Source organism: Epinephelus moara, chromosome 17 (genome assembly GCF_006386435.1).
Source record: "Epinephelus moara isolate mb chromosome 17, YSFRI_EMoa_1.0, whole genome shotgun sequence".
Classification (NCBI taxonomy): Eukaryota; Metazoa; Chordata; class Actinopteri; order Perciformes; family Serranidae; genus Epinephelus; species Epinephelus moara.
In genome coordinates this window covers 33227592-33248494 of record NC_065522.1, presented here as the reverse complement: position 1 = coordinate 33248494, position 20903 = coordinate 33227592, and the positions used below count along the sequence as shown (strand labels likewise).

The 20903-nt window shown below is 43.1% G+C and overlaps 2 protein-coding genes across 3 annotated transcripts in view; one reads left to right on the top strand and one right to left on the bottom strand.

Annotated features, from left to right (window-relative positions):
- The window catches only part of npy2rl (neuropeptide Y receptor Y2, like), a 97830-nt gene extending 82428 nt beyond the window's left edge, over positions 1-15402 (bottom strand). Inside the window, exon 1 of one of the 2 annotated variants that reach the window (XM_050066402.1) lies at positions 15306-15402. The gene's annotated coding sequence lies outside the window, so the exon portion shown is untranslated. Of the gene's footprint in view, positions 1-916; positions 1459-15305 lie in introns of those variants that run through there. The other variant, XM_050066401.1, reaches the window with a different exon arrangement.
- rnf175 (ring finger protein 175) overlaps positions 1-20903 on the top strand; it is a 394559-nt gene that overhangs the window by 289895 nt on the left and 83761 nt on the right. The window lies entirely within an intron of this gene.

The following is a 20903-nucleotide window of genomic DNA, read 5'->3' as shown; positions in this document are numbered from 1 at the left end:
GGGGGGGGGGCTGCACATGGACAGGAGTCCCAGCACCTCTCCAGCCACCAGTCCACATTCTCCAAACTGGGCCGAGCCGACCGACATCTAATGAATGCAACACAGTGTCCATGGAGCAGCACGTCACACAGCCCCACTTTATAAAACCCTCCTTTCAGCTGGCAGCACTCACTCGTCAATCAGCTGTTTAAAGAGCCAGTTTGTAGAAACCTTTCTTTCCACATTACAACAAAACAAAAATTTAAATACCAGAAACAATGGGACGGATGAGGGAAATAAATGAGCAATAAGAAATGACACACAGAAGCAGGTGGAGCGAGCTCACATCCAAAAACTTTTACAGGTGCTGGATGAAAACATCAAAGTGAGGCGAGAGTCGGTCAGAAGATCTGCGCTCTGTGTTAAAAGCTCCCAGCAGGTTTAAATGATGCAACGCTTCAATCATCAGGAGCTCAAATCCCCAAAAGAAATGACAGCCACCTCCCACAGTGGAACCAACCTCAGGGGGGGAGGGAATTAAAGTGAGGACCACAGAAGAAGAAATGAAGGAGGAGCTCTGAGTTTATATTTAGAAATAAATGATGCTCCTAGTTTATCATTTTATTTTTATGTTATTACTATGATTTTATTCATTTTTGATTTTTGACTGAAAAGATTTGAATATTTCATATAAAATAAAACTCCTGGAGATACGTGGTTTCCTTATTTCCAGTGTTTTCGTTCTCTGAATGCACGTGCGTTTTTCCACATGTGCGCGCGCGTCCGCGTGCAGCACTGCCTTGCACATCTCTGTCGTCTGACGCGCACGTGAACTACTGTACGTCTCTCCTCCAGATGTGCGCCTGTCTCACACATCCTCTGCGCATATGTATCTCCTATAGTGAGTGTGTGCGCGTGGGGTGACTGACACACTGACCTCTCTGTCTGCTCGCGTGCCTCCGGCTCGGTTAGCGCGGAGCTGGTGTCCCTGCAGCGCTCACGGATCCCGGCTGGCTGCTCTCTGTCCCCCCCGCAGGACAGCCGCGCGGCTCCGGTGCAGTCCATAAAAAGAGCCAGATGTTGATGTCAGATCCACACACGCGCCTCACTGTGTGTGTGTGTGTGTGTGTGTTTAAATCCTCATCCTCATCCTCATCCTCATCCTCATCCTCTGGATCCTCGCGCGTCCGTCTCACCAGAACCTCCTCGCGCCACTTTACATTCTAATGACAGCAGTCAGAGCTCAGCGGGGTGCCAGTCCTCATGGTCGCTTCCACAGTTGCGCTCACATCCACGTCCCGGTCACTTTGGATCAACGGCACCCGCCTGTGAATCCGGCCACGTGCCCGGTGTGTACAGACACACGCACCGTCCTCAGCACCAGAGAAGAAGAGTGAAGGGGAGGCGTTTAGTTTGGGATTTAAAGCGCGAACGATCTCCTCCTCTTCTTCCTCTCCTCCTCTCTCTGCTTTCTCCGTCCGTGCGCTCTGGACACGGACACGAGAGTGAAGCTTTTACGCACGGCGCGTAAAAGCGAGTGGAGGATCAGGGGAGGAGATTTTTTATGGGGGGTGGAGGCGAACTGAGGGAGCAGAGGAGTGGGTTTTAGAGAGAGGGAGGGTTTCTGTAAGGAGAGGAGGAGAAAGAGGGGGAAAGGGGAGCAAGTTGTGGTTGTTGGGAAAAGGGGGAGAGGAGGATTAAAGCAGGAGAGGAAAAAAGGAAAAGGAGAGAGATGGAGAAGAACAAGAGGAACAAGGAAGCTGAGGGTGGAGGGAAAGGAAAGAAAGAGGGAGAAGGAAATAGGAGGAAAGGGGAGGAGGTGAGGAGAAAAGGAAGGAAAGGAGAGCAGAGGAGGAAGGATCAGAGAGGAGAGGAGGAGAAGGATGGTTTGATAAGGAGTGCAGATGAGGGAGATGCTGAATGAGTGAGAAAAATCTTCTTAACATAAAGTCCTCTGAATGTAAAGCTGCTGTGTGTGTGTGTGTGTGTGTGTGTGTGTGTGTGTGTGTGTGTGTGTGTGTGTGTGTATTTCAGCCCTGATAAATGTGTAAATGTGATGTTTACTCCACCCTGCCAGCTCTGCCTGGTGTCATGATGGGTTTATTTGGTGGCTGGGAGGCAGGAGGTGTGTCGGCAACAATCATGGAGCAATTTTCTGTCAAACATTACATGGCTGTGCCCTCACGCTGCCGGTCCGCCGCTGCGTAAACAACACTGAGCGCGTGAAGCAGGAGACCAGCTGATGATGGACGGATGGAGACGCTCTGCCGTGCTTCATCTTTTCTACCAATGATGGTTAGATCAGTGTTTTATTTTTGTTATGAACAATATTGGAGCCTCCTGGGTGAAAGTCAGAGGTAGTTGGACTCATCCATCAGCCCTCCCGCCCTACTCAGACTTCTGCCCCTTAATGTTTGTTGTCGTCCATGTTTCCCCTGATGCTGCCAGGCACCATTAAAGAATAACAGTGAGCGGCCGTGTATCACGCCGACATGAAAGGAAGGTCTTGTTTAATTGCCTGAAGTCACTGACCGAGCAGCGGGTTTCGTTGACTTCAGAGTGAGACTGCTTTTAAGTTACTTTTAAAACACAAGAGTGATGCAAAGAACAACACAAGTTCTGTTTCTGTCAGAACATCAGTTTCAGACATGTCCTGGCATGAAGTGAAGTGTAGGACAGCCAAACTGTAATCAGTTAATCCTTCAGTCCAAGTGGACGTTTGTGCCAAATTTGGAAAAAAATAAATCCCTCCCACCATTCTTGAGATATCGCGTTCAGGACAACATTCGACAAAATCTAATCAGTTTATTGTTAAGTCCAATTGGATGTTTGTGCCAAATTTGAAGAAATTTCTTCATGGCCATTTTGAAATATCACATTCACTAGAATGGGATGGAAGTAAGGTCACAGTGACCTTGATCTTTGACCTTTGACCACCAAATTGTCATCAGTTAATCCTTCAGTCCAAGTGGATGTTTGTGCCACATTTGAAGAAATTTCTACACGGCCATCTTGAAATATCACATTCACTAGAATGGGATGGAAGTAAGGTCACAGTGACTTTGGTCTTTGACCTTTGACCACCAAATTGTAATCAGTTAATCCTTCAGTCCAAGTGGACGTTTGTGCCAAATTTGAAAAAAATAAATCCCTCTCGCCATTCTTGAGATATCGCGTTCAGGACAACATTCGAAAAAATCTAATCAGTTTACTGTTAAGTCCAATTGGATGTTTGTGCCAAATTTGAAGAAATTTCTTCATGGTTGTCTTGAAATATCACATTCACTAGAATGAGATGGAAGTAAGGTCACAGTGACTTTGACCTTTGACCAGTAAATTGTAATCACTTTATCCTTCAATCCAAGTTAACGTTTGTGCCAAATTTGAAAAAAATAAATCCCTCCCGCCATTCTTGAGATATCACGTTCATGACAACATTCGACAAAATCTAATCAGCCCATTGTTAATTATAAGTGAATGTTTGTGCCAAATTTGAAGAAATTTCTTCATGGCCATTTTGAAATATCACATTCACTAGAATGGGATGGAAGTAAGGTCACAGTGACCTTGATCTTTGACCTTTGACCACCAAATTGTCATCAGTTAATCCTTCAGTCCAAGTGGACGTTTGTAGTTACTTTCAAAACACAAGAGTGATGCAGAGAACAACACAAGTTCTGTTTCTGTCAGAACATCAGATTCAGAGGTGTCCTTGCATGAACTGAAGTGTAGGACAAGTGGAGAGTTTGACCTGTTGGTGGCGCTACATGAAAAGTCATGAGATCATCCTCTTGAAAGCAGAAACGACTGAACCAAAGTTCAAGAGATATTTCAGTGTGGATCAAAGGAGCCGAGCAACAGAAGGACCAGAGAGTGAAGGCCAGCAGAGCGCTCTTCATACGTCTCTGAGTAAATCAAATAAAACAACAGCATCATAATGAAAGAAGGAAAACATGATGTTGTCATTCATGCTCCAGTTCTTCATGCACCTCAGCAGCAGCAGTACAGTACAGCACACTCCAGTTAATACAGCTCACGGACACAAAATAAATCACTTTCAGCCTGACTGCTTAAATTGTTCTGTGCAGTAAAATAAGAGCCAGTCATGCATGAAGGTAATATGTCTTCATCCATCACACAGGCAGCATTGGATAAAGATATCACAGACTGAGCAAAATGCTGAGTATCAACTAAACTAACGAGCTGTCAGTCATGTTGAAGGAGTCACCTCAGCTGAGACCAGGAAACACCTTCAGCTCTGTTTCTGTAAAAGACTCTGTTTAAATTCTTCTTGTCCCTGTGTCGTCAGTCACGACGAACACAACACCGCTGAATGTTTTTAGCCAAATGATCTGCCAAACTTTTCCATGTCATATTTTGAACTGATATACAGGCCTGTTCAGTGTCTTCTTTGAACTAATGAGGTGCTGCACACTGCGTGCACCAAGATGTGTGCTCATGTGCCCGGAATGTGATGTGACATCACACTCTTGTTAAGAAGACAACAGAACATTGAGGATAAAGTTTCTCTCCTCTTGATGAAATACAATTGTGTAAAATGCAAAAGTACAGTTTCTTCCTGTACGCCTGCACCGATCTGCCAAGTGTGAGTGAAAACATGGATGCTTCACACACAGAAGATCTATACAATCAGCACAGTTTCAAAATTAGAGTCACCAATTCAGTATCTGACCAAATGTCTCCCCTTCTGTTCCTGAGATATGACGTTAAAACATGATGATGTCACAGTCAAGCTGACCTTTGACCTTTTGACCTTCATTATTATATCCTGTTAGACATTTGTGTCAAGTTTGGTCAGTATTAGTGAATGAATTCTTCAGTTATGTGAGGTCACACTGACCTTTGACCTTCAATCATCACTTTATTTTTTAGTCTAGGTGGACGTTTGTGTCAAATTTTAAGAAATTCCCTTAAGGTGTTCTTGAGATATTGCGTTCACAACAATAAGACAGATGCAAGCTCACAGTGACTTTAACCTTTGACCATCAAATATAATCAGTTCAATGTTGAGCCCAAGTGGACGTTCATGCCAAATTTGAAAAAATACCCTTATGGTTCTCTTGAGATATTGCATTCATGGAAATGAGATGGACTAGGTCAGAGTGACCTTTGACCCCTGACCGCCAAATTCTAATCCGTTAATCCTTAAGTCCAAGTGGATGTTTGTGCCAAATTTGAAGAAATTTCTTCATGGCCATCTTGAAATATTACATTCACTAGAATGAGATGGAAGTGAGGTCACAGTGACCTTGATCTTTGACCTTTCACCACCAAATTGTAGTCACTTAATCCTTCAGTCCAAGTGGACGCTTGTGCCAAATTTGAAGACTTGAGATATTGTGCTCCAGGATGGATGGACGGGCAAACCGAAACATAATGCCTGTGACCACAGCTATCACCAGCACAGAGAGCACACGTCCTCACTGCGACCTCGTCACATGTCACATGACTCTGGGTGTGTTGGTTGTTGACGTTCTGGGACGCCGTGTCAACTTCAGCCTGTTACATGCATTGTCTGTTTTCAAAATACACTTCTGTTTTCACAGGAAATGTACAGTTTGCATACAGTCTCTTTCAAAATAAAAGCACTACGTCGGTGCAACATCACCAACTGATGTTTTTTTTTCCTTCAACAACACACACATGTCTGGATTTAGGAGAAAGAACAGGGTTTGGCTTCAGAATGTTACGGGACACAAACACCGCTCTGTCGGGTGAAGGTAGGTGTATGTTGGACCCATCTACCACCGCTCCCACCTGCCCCACTCGGACTTTCGCTACCTTAGCTTTCATCCTTGTCCCGACACGTTTCCCCCCGACACCACCGGGTGCCTTTCAACTATAACACATCATGCCAACGTTAAAGGACGCCTTTTTTTGTTGGTTTCTGTTGCTGCAAGTCACTGCCCATTTTGACGACCTCAGAGGGAGACCAGGCTCTTGTGTCAATCATGTTTGCACACTCAGCCCAAAACTTTCATCCATCATTAAAATTTCTCGAAACAGGTTCGATTTTCTGCCTTTTTCACATCCGTCAGAGCCCTTACAGATGTTTGACTGAGAATCTCCAACTCCAGTGGAGAGAGGCAAAGGAGGAGGTGTGTCTTTACATTTTGTTATCGTGAATTTTCACAACTAACAGAGCGATAAAACGCATCTATGCCTACACCTGCACCTGCTATTACCACCAGTTCCCACAGGTGTCGTCACAGCATCGACCTGGACTGAATTCTTAAGGAATATAACTTCAAACTTTCTATCAATAGTATAAAAACAATAGATATCAAATTAAAAAAACAACTTTGAAAAGAACAACAGATTAAATATGTAAATGAAGTAAAAATAAAACCAGAGCAGAATTTAGTGAGATTCAAATGACATGAGGCAAAGTAAAACCAATAAAAGCACCATGAATGCATAATAGGAATAAAACCTCTATAAAGTCCTCCTCATGTATATTAATGAGTCAGATTAAAGCTGAACTGTGCTGCTCTTTCACAATAAAAGTGCCCCAAGGAGCCTGATGATGAAAGTCAAAGTGACACTCGCACAAGAATTTTAAGAATCTGGATCCCACCAGCCGCTGTGGGTCACAGTTTACATCGAGCAGTCATGTGTGAGTATCATCAAGAAGCTCGGTTCAGATCTGTGCTGTCATCTGTGTGCGTGCGTGCGTGCGTGCGTGCGTGCGTGTTATGTGTGAGAGTGTGTGTTTGCATGCATGGATGTGTTGTGTGTCGTGAGGATGTCGCATGCTGAGTTTGAGTGTCAGAGCTGAGATGTTTGGTGATGCATTAAGTATGTGTGTGTGCTGTCATGTGAAGGTGTGAACGTGTGGTGTCGGCATGTCGCAGTCGTGTCTGACCACCTGTTTGAAGAAACACTTTTAAGGATGAAGATTAACACCACAATGGAGCTCCAGAAAATTCATGTTGTGGACGCCGATTCCCATCATGCCACAGGCTGTAACTGCAGAGACTGAAGTCCACGAGTCTTTGAAGACGTCTTTTGTGGAGTATCAGGCGCAGGCTGAACATTTACTGAAGTATTTATATTTCACATGAATATTTCCATATTCTGCTACTTTATACTTCTACTCGTCTAAATCTCAGAGGGACATATTGTGCTCTTTACTGCACTACATTTATCTGACAGCTATAGTAGCTGCTGTACAGATTCAAATCATTGACACAAAATATAATTAAAAAATATTTTATTAATCCCCCTGAGGGGAAATTCAATTTTTCACTCCGTTGTCATTAACACACAGGTCTGAAATACACACACATGCACAAACAGGACTTATACATGCACAAAGTGGAGAGATGTCAGAGTGAGGGGGCCCCGAGCGGTTGGGGTTTTTTTTCTCCAGCTACCGGTCCACGCTCCATATTTGGTCCGAACGGGGACTTGAACCGGCGACCCTCCGGTCCCTATGGACTGAGCTACTGCTACTGTCCCACAAATTATTTTTTTTCCAGGACATGTTTTTTTTTTTTAAGTAATCTTCTTATTTGTATTTGTATTTTTTTTTTTACTTATTTCTTGCAATTTTTTTTGGGTAATTCCTTCTTTTGTTGCTCATTGCCTTCGGCCCATATTTTTGAAAAAAACCCAAGCCAATTTGCTCAGGTTTTAAAGGGTTAAAGTACTGTTGCAATAATGTAAAAGAAAGTACTGTTATAATAAATTTAATTAAAGTACTATTGTCATAAATTAAAATAAATTACTGTCAAAACAAAGTTAAATAAAGTTCTGTTACAATAAAGTTAAATAAAGTACTGTTACAATAAAGTTAAATAAAGTTCTGTTACAATAACGTTAAATAAAGTACTGTCAAAACAAAGTTAAATAAAGTACTGTTACAATAAAGTTAAATAAAGTTCTGTTACAATAAAGTTAAATAAAGTTCTGTTACAATAAAGTTAAATAAAGTACTGCTCTACAGACTTCTGTTCTTTTTCTCCTGGACCACATCTTGCCCTCGCCCACAACAGGAGCAAAACCTGGAACCAGAGAAGTTAGTGTGCCAAACACAAGGTTTGCAACTAGCTTTCCTGCAACAAGGAGAACCAAGTCGAGTTAGCACCCCTGCGTCTAACTCTACAAGGACCCCGAGCGACCAGCTTCCTCGGATCAGCACCATTGGAACAAGGACACAACAAAGACTGCATCTGGAATCACAGCTCTTTCCCGCCTTCCTCTGCTGGCTAACAAAAGCAGCACCACAAAGCGACTCTTTCTTCCATCCATTCAAGGATTGGTAACGTAACAACTGGGCATAGCTTTATCACAGCTGTACAGGCTGAGTTATTGTTGTGATTGTTTGCAGTTAGGTTATTGGTTAGTTGGCTTCACCAAGCTAAGTGATGTTAGATTGCTAATGCTGTTCACAGACAACGTCTTGCATGCAACTAAACATCCTCTGCATTGATCCAGACTGTTTGCAACACAAATCACATTCACATAGACTCGTTTACAAACAGGCTTTCAACAGAGCTACACCCAAAGAGGCAACTCAAAGTTCCCGCTTCTCGTCTCTTGTCTTTGTCCTGATTTAATGCAAATTAAGTCACATTATTTAACATAATTAATAACTATTATCAATGATTATTAATCATTTCAGATTTGATACTGAGGCCTGTGTTAAGGCTTAAGTCCCAACAAATGGTGCCGCTGTGTAAAACACATAACTGGTGCCTAGATCACAACATTTTGGTGTCCCTGTGTGACACATAGTATTGCTATAGATTTCCAACAAATAGTATCCCCCTTTTTAAAATATTAAGGAATATCGACATATCTATAGTGATAATATCGTTATTGTGAACTATTCTGCCAACAATAAGCACAGTGAATATCTGATATTGTGCCAGCCCTATTTGCAACAGAGTGTTTCTACACTGTTGTTATTATTGCTACTTTTACTAAAGTGAAAGTTCTGAGTCATTCTTCCACCTCTGCACAGACACACATCATCTGTTTACATCGAGGAGAAGGTAATTTCAGTCTGTCCCTGTCACACATCCAACAAGTCGGAGCAGGACATCGTTCACATACATTGTTCTGTAATAGATTATTTAACAGCTTGTGAGTTGACCTCATTAAAAGGCCTATTAAAGAGCACTATCCTCTCGGTGGTTAGTGAGATGAGCTCAGCCACTGTGTTTAATTAATCATGGGGCTGTGCACACACACACACACACACACACACACACACACACACACACACACACACACACACAGTTACCTCTAATATCTAATGGACCATTTAATTCACAGCTCAGGGAAAACGTATTATTCTGCTCTGCTGTTTTCATATATACGATGTCTCCAAAGCCCGATATTCATTTATAAATGTCTCAAAGTGCTTGTATTTAGTCACAATATGATTTTAACATTGAACCGCAGTAGCTTCTTTGTCTTGTGTATCTTGAAGACAGTCACTATAATAGTCTAAGATGAAAGGCTTTTACACACCAGTGACATATAAAAAACATAACAATGCTGGAAATATTTCGCACCAACATTTCTCATGCCAGCAGCAATGCCAATTTGCAACAGCTGCAACACTTTTTCAAGTGTCTGTCTGTCTGTCTGAGCGAAGCTGTTTCATAACAATTTTATCTAGTTTCCTTTAAGCAAAATGTTTTGAATGAATGAACTTGACTTCCCTATGAGAAACAGTTATGAAGTGTACATATCTGGGCTCTTATTGTGAGAGGTAAGAACCAAGCCCGCAGAAACAGTACCAGGCTTTGAAGACAATTTTATGGTGGCCAAAAGTGGAATTACACCGTCCATGGCTGTCATGTGATGCCCATGTGATGCCCATTAAGCCTTTTTCCCCATAGACTTATATTGTGAAAGAGACGTTTGTAAATCTCTGGATAAATTTTTTTGAGCGTGACAAGCCCCGCAAAATGACTCATTTGACTAACAAGATTTGATCTATTCAATCCAATAGCATTTCGAAAGTACTAAGAAGTAAGTGGTTCAGCTGGCGGAAGTTGGCCACTCGGCAGCCGCTCTGTGTTTCTAGTGCTCCTGCTCTATGGGCCCCACAGTTCGGGAGATATAGGGTATTTTCATACCCCAGAAATCAACCTTTTTGGCTTCATGCACCTCTGAGCAACTTTCATATGAATGGACGGGTATCCGCCTCCAACGCATTATCCAGGTCTCTTTATACATCCACAGTAAGAATGGACAGAGTGGATCTGGTATGTGCTACTTTTGTCAAGGTTGAAAGGATTAATGAAGTTTGCTGTCTTAGCTCAGACTATGGAGGTTAGGGGTTTGGAGGCTCTCTCTATACATCCATGCGCCTTCTTGTTGTTGTTTTATACTCCTCACAAGTAAAGTGCTGCTTTGATAAAGTTAAATGAAGTAGTGTTAAGTAAAATTCTAATGAAGTACTGTAATAATGGAGTTAAATAAAGTACAGTTATAATGAAATTAAGATAAAAGAGTATAATGCCAGATGGCTGGTTTTAACTTATTTTGATGGGAAGGAACTCTGTCGGTGCAACTCAAAGTCAAGGATACTTCCTTGGTTGGACGGGCCCTTCCAGCGCGCACCTTACAGAGGCTAGACAAGACTCCTTCCTGGCATTCGGTGAGTGTCCAGGTGTGACAAGGCCCCGCCTTCAATTCTGGCAAACTGTGTACAAAGAATTGTGGACACGTCATGCCTGCTGAGGATACAGAAATGCATCCTTGAAAATTCTCTCAAGGAAGGACTCAGTCTTCGGTAGAATTCGAAGGATTGTTAACATTGGAACAGTCCTTTGTGGGGGTTGGATGACGTAGCCTCCTTGAAAATCAGCTGTTTCAAGATCCTTCCTTGACTCTAAGAAGCATTATGTGCTTCCTTGGTACGACAGGTCCGGTCCAACTCGGTTCCTACAGAGGCTTGGCAAGACTCCTTCCAAGCATTTGGTGAACACACATTGGAAGAGTCTAGTAAGTGCGCATGTGTGCATCATTAAAGAGGCCCTGGCTTCAACTCCGGCAAATCATGCACAATGAATTGAGGGTACTCCAAGCCCGCTGAGGAAACATACGTGCATCCTTGAAAAATCCCCTAAAAGACAGACCCTGTTCTCTGTCGGACTCAAAGGATCGTTGACATTGGAACAGTCCTTTGTGGGGATTGGATGACGTAGCCTCCTTGAAATCCAGCCATCTAAGAATCCTTCCTTGACTTTGAGAAAGACGGGTGGTAGGACAGGTCCTTCCAACTTGAATCCTACAGAGGCTGGGCAAGAGTCCTTCTTAGCATTTGCCGAGCACACACGTCACCGAAGATGCCCCACCTTCAATTCTGGCAAATCATGCAAAAAGAATTGTGGGTACTTCATGCCTGCTGAGGAAACACACATGCATCCTTGAAAATTCTCCGAAGTAAGACCTCCATTCTCAGGAGAATTCAAAGGGATCCTTGACATTGGAACGGTGCTTTGGCCAGAGTTGATGACGCAGAGGGCTTCTCAAAGTCAAGGATGCTTCCTTGGTAGGTCGGGTCCTTCCAACTGGGGTCCTAAGGGGGGCTGGGCAAGACTCCTTCCAAGCATTCGGTGAACACACATTGTAACAGGCTAGCGAGTGCCCAGGTGTTCGCTGTTGAAGAGGCCCCGCTTTCAATTCCCGCAAATTGTGCGCAAAGAATTGTGGGTACTTCATGCCTGCTGAGGAAACACACATGTATCTTTGAAAATCCTGTAAATGATGGACTCGGATCTTGTTAGATTTCAAAAGATCCTTGACATTGGAACAGTCTAGCGAGTGCCCAGGTGTTCGCTGTTGAGGAAACACACATGCATCCTTTAAATTCTGTTAAGGACTTAGACCTTGCTAGAACCAAAAGGATTGTTGACGGTGGAACAGTTCTTCTGTGGGATTTGAAAAGGTAGCCCCCTTGAAATTAATTTAATGATCCTTCCTTGACTTTGAGAAACACTGTGTGTCTTTTACAATCATTTCTCTAGTAGTTTTAAGTATATTTGATCATTTCCAAAATGCACTTTGGGATTTTGGAAAAAAAAAGAAGTACACAAATACAACTATGGTGTAACTTTGGTGTTCCTGATGTTGCAGAAAGTTGCAGGACTTTACGGTGGCCTGGATCTGTCCTGCTGCAGAGCGTCCAGACAGAAGACAGATTACACTTGTCAGGACCACCAGCAGAGTGTGAATAGCAGACGTCAGGCTTCATCTCCCCAACACACACACACACACACACACACACACACACACACACACACACACACACACACACACACACTCTTTCCTTTATAATTTAGGTCATACTGGGTCTTACTTCCTATCAAACTGAGAGTTTTTGAATGCCTTAATATCCATCAGTCAGTCTGAGGGAATTTCAATTCCCACGGTTGTCATAAAACTCTGCCTTGCAAAGACTCGCACAGGCTAACACCCTCTTACTCTCTCACACACACTCTCTCTATCTCTGTCTACACACACACATTTTAATAGTCACACACAGAAAACCTCTCCGGTAGCGCTGTTGAAAACTTTGTAATGTGCTCTTGGTCTATATTTGTCACCACGGCAGCGCAGCCGATTATTTTCCTCGTCAGCGTTTGAAGCCTTGCTGTAATGAGCCTGCCAGTCACACATTCTGGGATTAAAACACAGTGAAGTCGCACTACAGATGATGACAGCTGCCTGAGAGGGAAGACAGAGAAAAAGCAAAAGACTTTTCTTTACAAGAGCTACAATATGCAACTTTACGCCTGCAGGCAGTGAGGTGTTGAGTCCTTCCTCCCACTCAGCTGGGAGAGCGAGAAGTCAACTGGAGAAGTGGAAGTGAGGGCATCCTGTGCACAAAACACTGGATAGAAAGTAAAATGTGATGTCTTGCACTTCTGAACTTCTGCACAGTTTAGATCTGATACTCTGGTTGAGTATTCGCATTTGCTACTGAGACATGAATCAACAGACCTGAATCAACATTCATTAAAGCTGAACTCGGTCAGCCTCGGCTGCGCTTTGACCTGAATGCATTAGAAAATTCTAGTGAAAATTGTACAAAGTTACATAACAGAAAAAAGATAAAAACAAACAACAGATGACACAGAGCAATATTCACATTTCGTCAAGTCGTAGAATGTACGAGGTCATTAATGCTCAACCTTAGATACCTACTCTATGTTTATCTTGTCTGTATTTGTGCATGTTTTCTGAAAGCTTACGGATACAGACGAATCAGAGCGGTACCACCGGAGATCGTGGCGGCAGTGTGGTGTATTTCAAGCGAGATACGACCATAGGAGATGATGAAATTTAAATAAGGGCGGAACAGAATGAATTGGTAAAAGTAAAAAGAATTCATCATCCGCATGTTGGGATGGAAATAGTGGCCGCACACACCAACGGCGTTAAACGCTGCCTCCATTTGAAGGTACAATATTACGACCTCCTCCAGCGTCACCTTGTTTGTTGTTATGTGTAAGTTTTGACTCCACCCTCTAGTGCCATCTATTGGCTGTATGTATGCCAACCAGAGGAGGTATGGAAGGCAAGGCAAGGCAATTTTATTTATATAGCACCATTCAAGCACTGGTGTAATGTGCTCCACTCTCTTGGTGTTGGTGAGGACTCTGGCAGCAGCGTTCTGGAAGAGCTGCAGTCGTCTGATTGATTTTTTACTCAGGCCTGTGAAGACACCGTTACAATAGTCCAGCCTGCTGAAAATGAAAGCATGAACAAGTTTTTCTGTATCTTGTTTAGACAGAAATTCTTTTATTCTTGCTATGTTTTTAAGGTGGTAGTAGGCTGATTTAGGATGTCTTAATGTGACTATTGAAATTTAGGTCTGAGTCTAGAACTACACCAAGATTTCTGGCTTGATTTGTAGGTTTTAGTGTCATGGCGTCAAGGTGAGCACTGACTATTGATCTTTGTTCTTTGGGGCCAAAAACAACTATCTCAGTTTTGTCTGTGTTTAGCTGTAGAAAATTCTGGCACATCCATGTATTGATTTCGTCAATGCACTTATTTAGCAGATGTAGGGGACTGTAGTCATCTGGTGACACTGTTATGTAAAGTTGTGTGTCATCTGCATAAGTATGGTAGGAGATGTTATGATATTCCATAATCTGAGCAAGAGGGAGCATATAGATGTTGAACAGAAGAGGCCCAAGAATGGACCCTTGAGGAACTCCACATGTAATTTTTGTTCGCACAGATTCATAATTGCCAAGTGACACAAAGAAATCCCTGTCTTGTAAATAAGATTTAAACCAATTTAGCACAGTGCCAGAAAGTATAAGGGCAGTGATGTTTACGACAATTGAAACGGACATATACATTTTCTTTCGGGAAAGAAGTATAAATGAGCCTCAAGTCTGTGCCGGCAACAGCTGTAGGCAGAGGCATTATGTTTACGGGATTTCCATCCGCCATATTCTCGTGAACATGTTATCTCAAGAACGCCATGAGGGAAATCAAATTTGGCACAAACATCCACTTGGACTCACCAATTTTGGTGGTCAAAGATCACTGTGACCTCACAAAACACTTTTGGCAATAACCAGCCCTTCCTCATTCCCAGGTCGTCAAATGCTAATGATTTATTACGCTCCTTGGTGTATGATATCAACACCAAAGGCACTCTTATGTGTCTTTATGAGACGCACCAGGCAACTACTTCCAAGGTAAAGTCATGCATGGAAGTACTTGAGGCTGAGAGCAACTGCCATGATATTAGCTGTGAGAAAAGGTCAAAACAAAACAAGACTGGTGTCCTGTTTGAATCGAAATGTCAGTGTTGTTTAATCATAATGTTATGGTGGTCGCCACCCACTGACATCACTCATATCACATATTTACGTCACCTTACGTTGTGTAACAAACATACTTTTTTGAAGTCGGGTTAAAGTAAAATCAGAGTTAGACTCTTGCATTGGGACCACGATGGAGCAACCCAGAGCATAAGCCCCCTAACCCTTTCACCAAAACAAATGACACCACAGTTTGTTTGGAGACAGAAGCTTTGCATTATAACCAGAAAACCAGACGATCAGACAAAGCAGTGGAATTCCTTTGCTGCGTAAGGGTTTACTTCCTCATAGTCTTGCTATTTGCTGGTGATATTTGCCTGCTTTCATTATTTATTGGCGAGTCTAAGTGTCGTGCGCTGACAGCTGTCCCAGTGAAAGCTGTTTACATGATGTATATTGTTGTGAGTATCGTTTCCCCTGAGCTGCCTTAACAAAAGGCTGAATTTTTTTATGGAGAAAATGGAGAACATTTCCAGTGAGTTGGGTTGCAACACTTACTTCCAGGCTGATAAGAGGAATGTTATTTCACAAACAAGTGTCATTCATCCAGGAGCTGTTTTGTTGAGTGTGTGCACTCTTCCTAGGTTGTGCGGGATGATTTTCTGTCTGTGAGGAGAAGCAGAGGAGGACGTGTGAGAGCTGTGAACAGTATCAAACATAATGCTTGTCAGCAGTAGATTTGCCATTATAATGATGTGTGTGAAGCAGATGGTCTACAGGCCGCTTCCATTTCCATAAAGCTGAACATACATCAGCAGAGAGCTGTATGTTTTCTAGAAATAAAAAAAAAAAAGCTCCACTTCCTCACTGTGTTATCACACAGTTCGTCCTCGCTGCTGCACAGTACCGCCACACAACATTTAAATATTGACAGACGAACTGGAGTTTGCAGAATGCACAGTATATCAGGTGACGCCTTGCCCGCCATCAGTTATCATGTTCTTTTCTGTAGCGGCAAATTGCACACTGAGCAGCTTCCTCCAATGATGGAGTCACCACTTCAAGACCCTCATGAGTCAAGCCTCAACAGACCCTCCCGAGTGCTGCTTCAAGTGCCTCGTGTTACGCAGCCAACTCCCTGTGACAGCTTGCAAAGGGCTGCCCAAGATTAGGCGGCAGCAGTGGTGGGATCACTTCAGACACTTTGACATGATGTTCGGCTGCCATGAGAGTGAGCCGGAGCCTGAGATCGCCTACACCCCGCTGCTGCCTCCGGTCGTCCCTGCTGAGCAGATGATGACAACAACATCTCTTCTCAGCGCCTCACAGGAGTCCACTGCCAACATCTTTGTGTAAGGACTACTCGCTGGCATTGAGCATTGCAGCAGGACGTATTGAGCTCCTGCAGCCATCCAATCAAGCTTTGTATTAGGTGTCTGCAAACCCACAGTGCTGAAAACTCCATGAGAGGAACTGCCCACTGGGGAGCTCCTCCAAGAACTCCATACCTTCAAGGACTTTTTTACTGTTTGCATTGGCGCTGCCAATAGAAACACTGAAGCACCATATTGTAAGCTGGTTGGCGGTCGGTACAGCACCATCGCTTTGATGGTGCTGTACCGACCGCCAACCAGCTTGGACGAGTGAAAAATACATTGTATTTCCCCCATTGCACATATGCTCATAGAGCTTCAATCCAGTAGTTGGTGCTTACCTCTATTTTTGTCGTTATGAGCTGTTGTCAGTGTTTCGTGTTTTTTGTTGTTTACACGGCAAACCGATTTTTAAAGATCGTGGTTGCATGTGCTGCCCTGGCTGCGTACGAACAGTCACTGTTCACTTATGTGAGGTGGGTTTAACTGTTTGGTGGTGTGTATGTGGATTTGATTGTACGGTTGAAAGATTATTGCCAGATTCATTTGATATATCAGGGTGAGAGCAACACTGCAGGGCTTGACGCTAACTTTTTCCCCAAGGAGCACATGTGCTCCTAAGTTGAAAAAGTAAGGAGCGCACAAAGAACTTTAGGGGCACAATGTAAATTGATCAAATAATGTGTTTTCCGTAATAAAGGTGATGCAAACAGACATTTACAAGCAAAATTATCTAATGAATTTGTATACACAATGTACAGAAAGGTAAAATCATCAAGTTTTGAAAAAGTATTGCAATTTAATTTTGTCTTTAATGTTATTGTCTTACATATATATTATCTTTGCAATATGATTATCTTATATAATGTTATTACTATCCTAAAACATTCTCCAGGTCCTCTGAAACTCTGCAGGACTTAAGCCTCTTTCACACAGAGTTTTCACGGCGCCCACCGCGGGGTAGGGCGCAGAGGACAGGATTCGGGGGAGTAAAGGCTCGTTCAGGAGCTACAGCTCCATGGTGACAGCATCCGGGTCTACTTCAGGCTCTTCTCTGCTATTGGACGCGTGGCGCCGAGGTGTCGTCACAGCGCGTTGCGGTGAAATTAAAAAAATTTCAATTCGAGCACAGGCTGGCGGCACGCAGACGCCGCGCCCTGCACTGACAAGTGACCAAGGAGACTGGCCACAGAAAATGGTGAATGAAGTTTTACTGTTAAAACTTTGCTACATATAAAACACCAAGATGGCCCGCAGACAGTCTGAAACAAACATATAATACAAGACGAGGGAGATTAAAAGTCTGATTAAAAATCAAGGGGCTAAGAATAATAAAAATGCTGGGCTTTTTTTCCGGAGGCAGGACCTTCACCCGCAGGTTCAGCCGTCGTTGGAGGTTACCCACAGGCTCTGGCCGGCACCTAAAACATAGAGAACGCCGCCAGTATCCAAGCAAATAAACACAGTACTATCCAGCATTCAGCTTCGCTTCACCCAGAGTGTTACTTTGCAATTGGGATACTCACACCGCAGGCAGAGTTTGTGTAGTCCGCGTCGTAACACCAGGGTCTCCTGTACTCAGCTGGCGTCCAGTCGTCCTCTCTGCACACCTTCCTGGTCCAGTCCTGTGTGTGGTGCCCGTCTCCCCGCGTCCGTCTGTCTGCCCTTCTCCCTTTGTCCATCTACCCGTGATTGTTCCTTGTGCTCAGATGCCGATCTCTCCATAAAAGCAATCCTCCTTCCACTGTGCCGCCCTCTCCTTGGTCACCCATTGGTCATCCGCCGCCTGCTGCAGCTGATTTGATGCTAAAACTATCAATTAAAAACTGCACAGGTGCACTTAATCTGGGTAAAATGTCTGTCACTTAGGCCGGAAGTCAAAGTAAAAGTCCTTCACAATAAAAGCATGCAATAAAAACCTATTAAAAACACAGCAAACAAGGTAGAATAAAAGCATAACTTAAATAAAACTCAAGTAAAAAAGATAAAACATGCAATATAAAAACCCTAAAACAGACTTCCGCCTTGTGACACTTCCACCACTCATGGTTCCTCTAGGAGCTAAAAAAGTCCCTCAAAACATTCTATGAACTAATACCGTTCCTAGTTATTACGGTGCAGACACAAGAAAAAGGTACCCCTTTTACACCAACACGGAACCAGTGCCGTTCAAGTGTGCGCACCTAATTTTGAACCATTTATAGCATTTCAACAAAAAATAAATTGGTTTGGAAAGCAAAAAAAGTTAGCTCTCATGTGGAATCAAAAAATAGCCATTTTTCCTTGACCTGAAGAGTGAAGCGTGATGACAGGTTGGAAAGAGAGGATGGTGAACATGAGTGAGAAATCATCAGAAAAACCAGGGCATGCAGTCGCCTCATTAATAGTTCGTCCATGTTTGTTTTTGGGGGGAAAAACAAATATTGTAATTACAGAACAACAGTTCACAGGTAATCAATGTAACACCCTCTGTCGATGACACATCCTTAATAACAAGGCTCCCCTCAAAACAGGTGGAAACACAGCTGGTTCATGAGGTAGCACCAAGGTTCAAAGAGTCCTGAACGGACCTTGTTCAAGAACAGAGCTAATTTGGCGGTTTCTTAAAATTATAAAAAGGTTCCTCTGATCTGAAAATGCCAACTGGCTCCGCACCGCATGTACTAGAAACAATTATAGTTCTTAGAGGGCCATTTTTAGGGACTTACTTTTCCAACACAAGAGGAACCACAAGTGATAAACGGGTACAGTGATTGGTTGAACGCATGAGCCAATGCAGCACTGGCTACTGACATTATCAAAAACCCAAACAAAAGGACTTTACTGTGCGTATCTGCATAGCTTGACAAACTGAAAGATAGCTTAGCATCCCTACTGGCAGTGTGAATGCAAACAGAAAAAAAAAAAAACTCTAGAAAGTGTGTTGTTCTCTGTGAAGCTCCTCAGTGGGCACCTCTTCTCAGGGAGTCCCCAGAGCTGTTTGGTCTGAAAACACCTTTTGCCTTTTTCCACCCAAGTTGAATGTTTTCCAATTGTTCGGAGTGTGTTACGCTGCATTAGCATCAGGTCTTTCATATTAGTGCGTAAAACTTTACAAGGATGTAAATATGCAGCAGTGTAGACAGCGTCAGTTGATTCAGGTCCAAACTTTGCCTTCAGGGGGCTGTCAATGCTATTGCACTTTGTAAAGATGCTAGCTAGCTGCAGATAGCTTTAATTTAGCACGTGTGAAATAGACTGAGATGGACGAAGAGGCGATTTATTCGCCGCAGTTGTTTGTGACAGTTGTAGTTTTTGCCATGAGAACTTGTCAACATTAAAATCCATCACAGGAGAATCTACACTGGTTTCTGTGAGAGAGGAAACCACTGACTTTTAGGAGCTATTTTTAGCCATGCTAGTGGCCCAAATGTAGGTCAGGCAGTCCACCGCTTCATGGTCCCCCAAGGATGAATCCCCTGGCTCTTTCTCTGCTGACACTGTGAGGTTGATGTTTTTGCTTTTTAGTGAAACGTCTCAAGAACTACTGGATGGATTGCCACTAAACTTGGCACAGATAGCCACAGTGCTCCGAAGATGAATCCCAATAACTCTGGTGATTTCCTGATTTTGTTGTGGAATAAGGAGACTCAAAACACAGGATTGGACACTGCAGAAGAAAGCCAGAGAACTGGTGCATCATGGCAATTTATAGTGTCTGATAAACAAGCAGCATCAGTCTGCACACACACACACACACACACACACACACACACACACACACACACACACAAGCTTTCCAATACACACGTGTTTCCTGTTATTCCGACGACCAGTTCTGGGAACAATTGCTTCTCCTCACCTACCCAAATTTGGTCAGAGTCATGTCGGGTCGTCTGGCTGAAGTCATGTTGGGTCATCTACACTTTAATTTTGCCTGTAGCTCTACCAGCAGGTCAACATTTGATTCATTCAGTAGGTTTATTAAAGAACAATATTTAAGATTTCGGGGGATTTAGTGGCATCTAGCAAACCAGCAGAAACTTCTCCCAGATAGAATTCCTGCAGTATATACAATAAAGTTTAAGTTTTTGTTTATGTCTCTTCAAAACAAACGGACCAGGTGATTAAAACTGAACGCTGCAAAAAGGAGTTTCACATCATTCACAAGATCTGAACTTTCTGGAGGTTTTTACCGGGAGCTGAATTCTTCACAGAGGTCTCTTCCACCTGGTACAAACTGGTAAAACACTACATAAAGCTGTTTCATGTTAGAAATCTGTTGCTCAGCTAATTGCAAAGAGGCAGCTATCTGTGATGGCCGACGCAAAAAAGCGAAAATGCTAATATCGTTATATGGAGCCAGTGTTTGATGTGTCTGTTCTTGGCTGTAAGATGGTGATTGTTGAAACGTCTCATTCTCAGGTAGGAGAACACAACAATTCTTATGTTTTAGTAATTATACACTAAAGAAAACAGACAAATTATATTATGCTCAACTTCTGCATATATCCCCCTAAATCCTACAACGTGCCGCCCGTAACGCGCAAGTTTGGACGCCTGACCATTTTGTTAATTTGCGTTATCGCGTCATTCGCGCGAGTAGCGGGGAAGCCCGGCTGTGCTAACTGGAGCTAAGCTAGTGCTAACGTTCATAGTACAACCATTCTGCAAACTAATTCAATTTTCAATTTTCAATTTTATTTATAAAGCCCAATATCACAAATCACAATTTGCCTCACAGGGCTTTACAGCATACGACATCCCTCTGTCCTTATGACCCTCACAGCTGATCAGGAAAAAC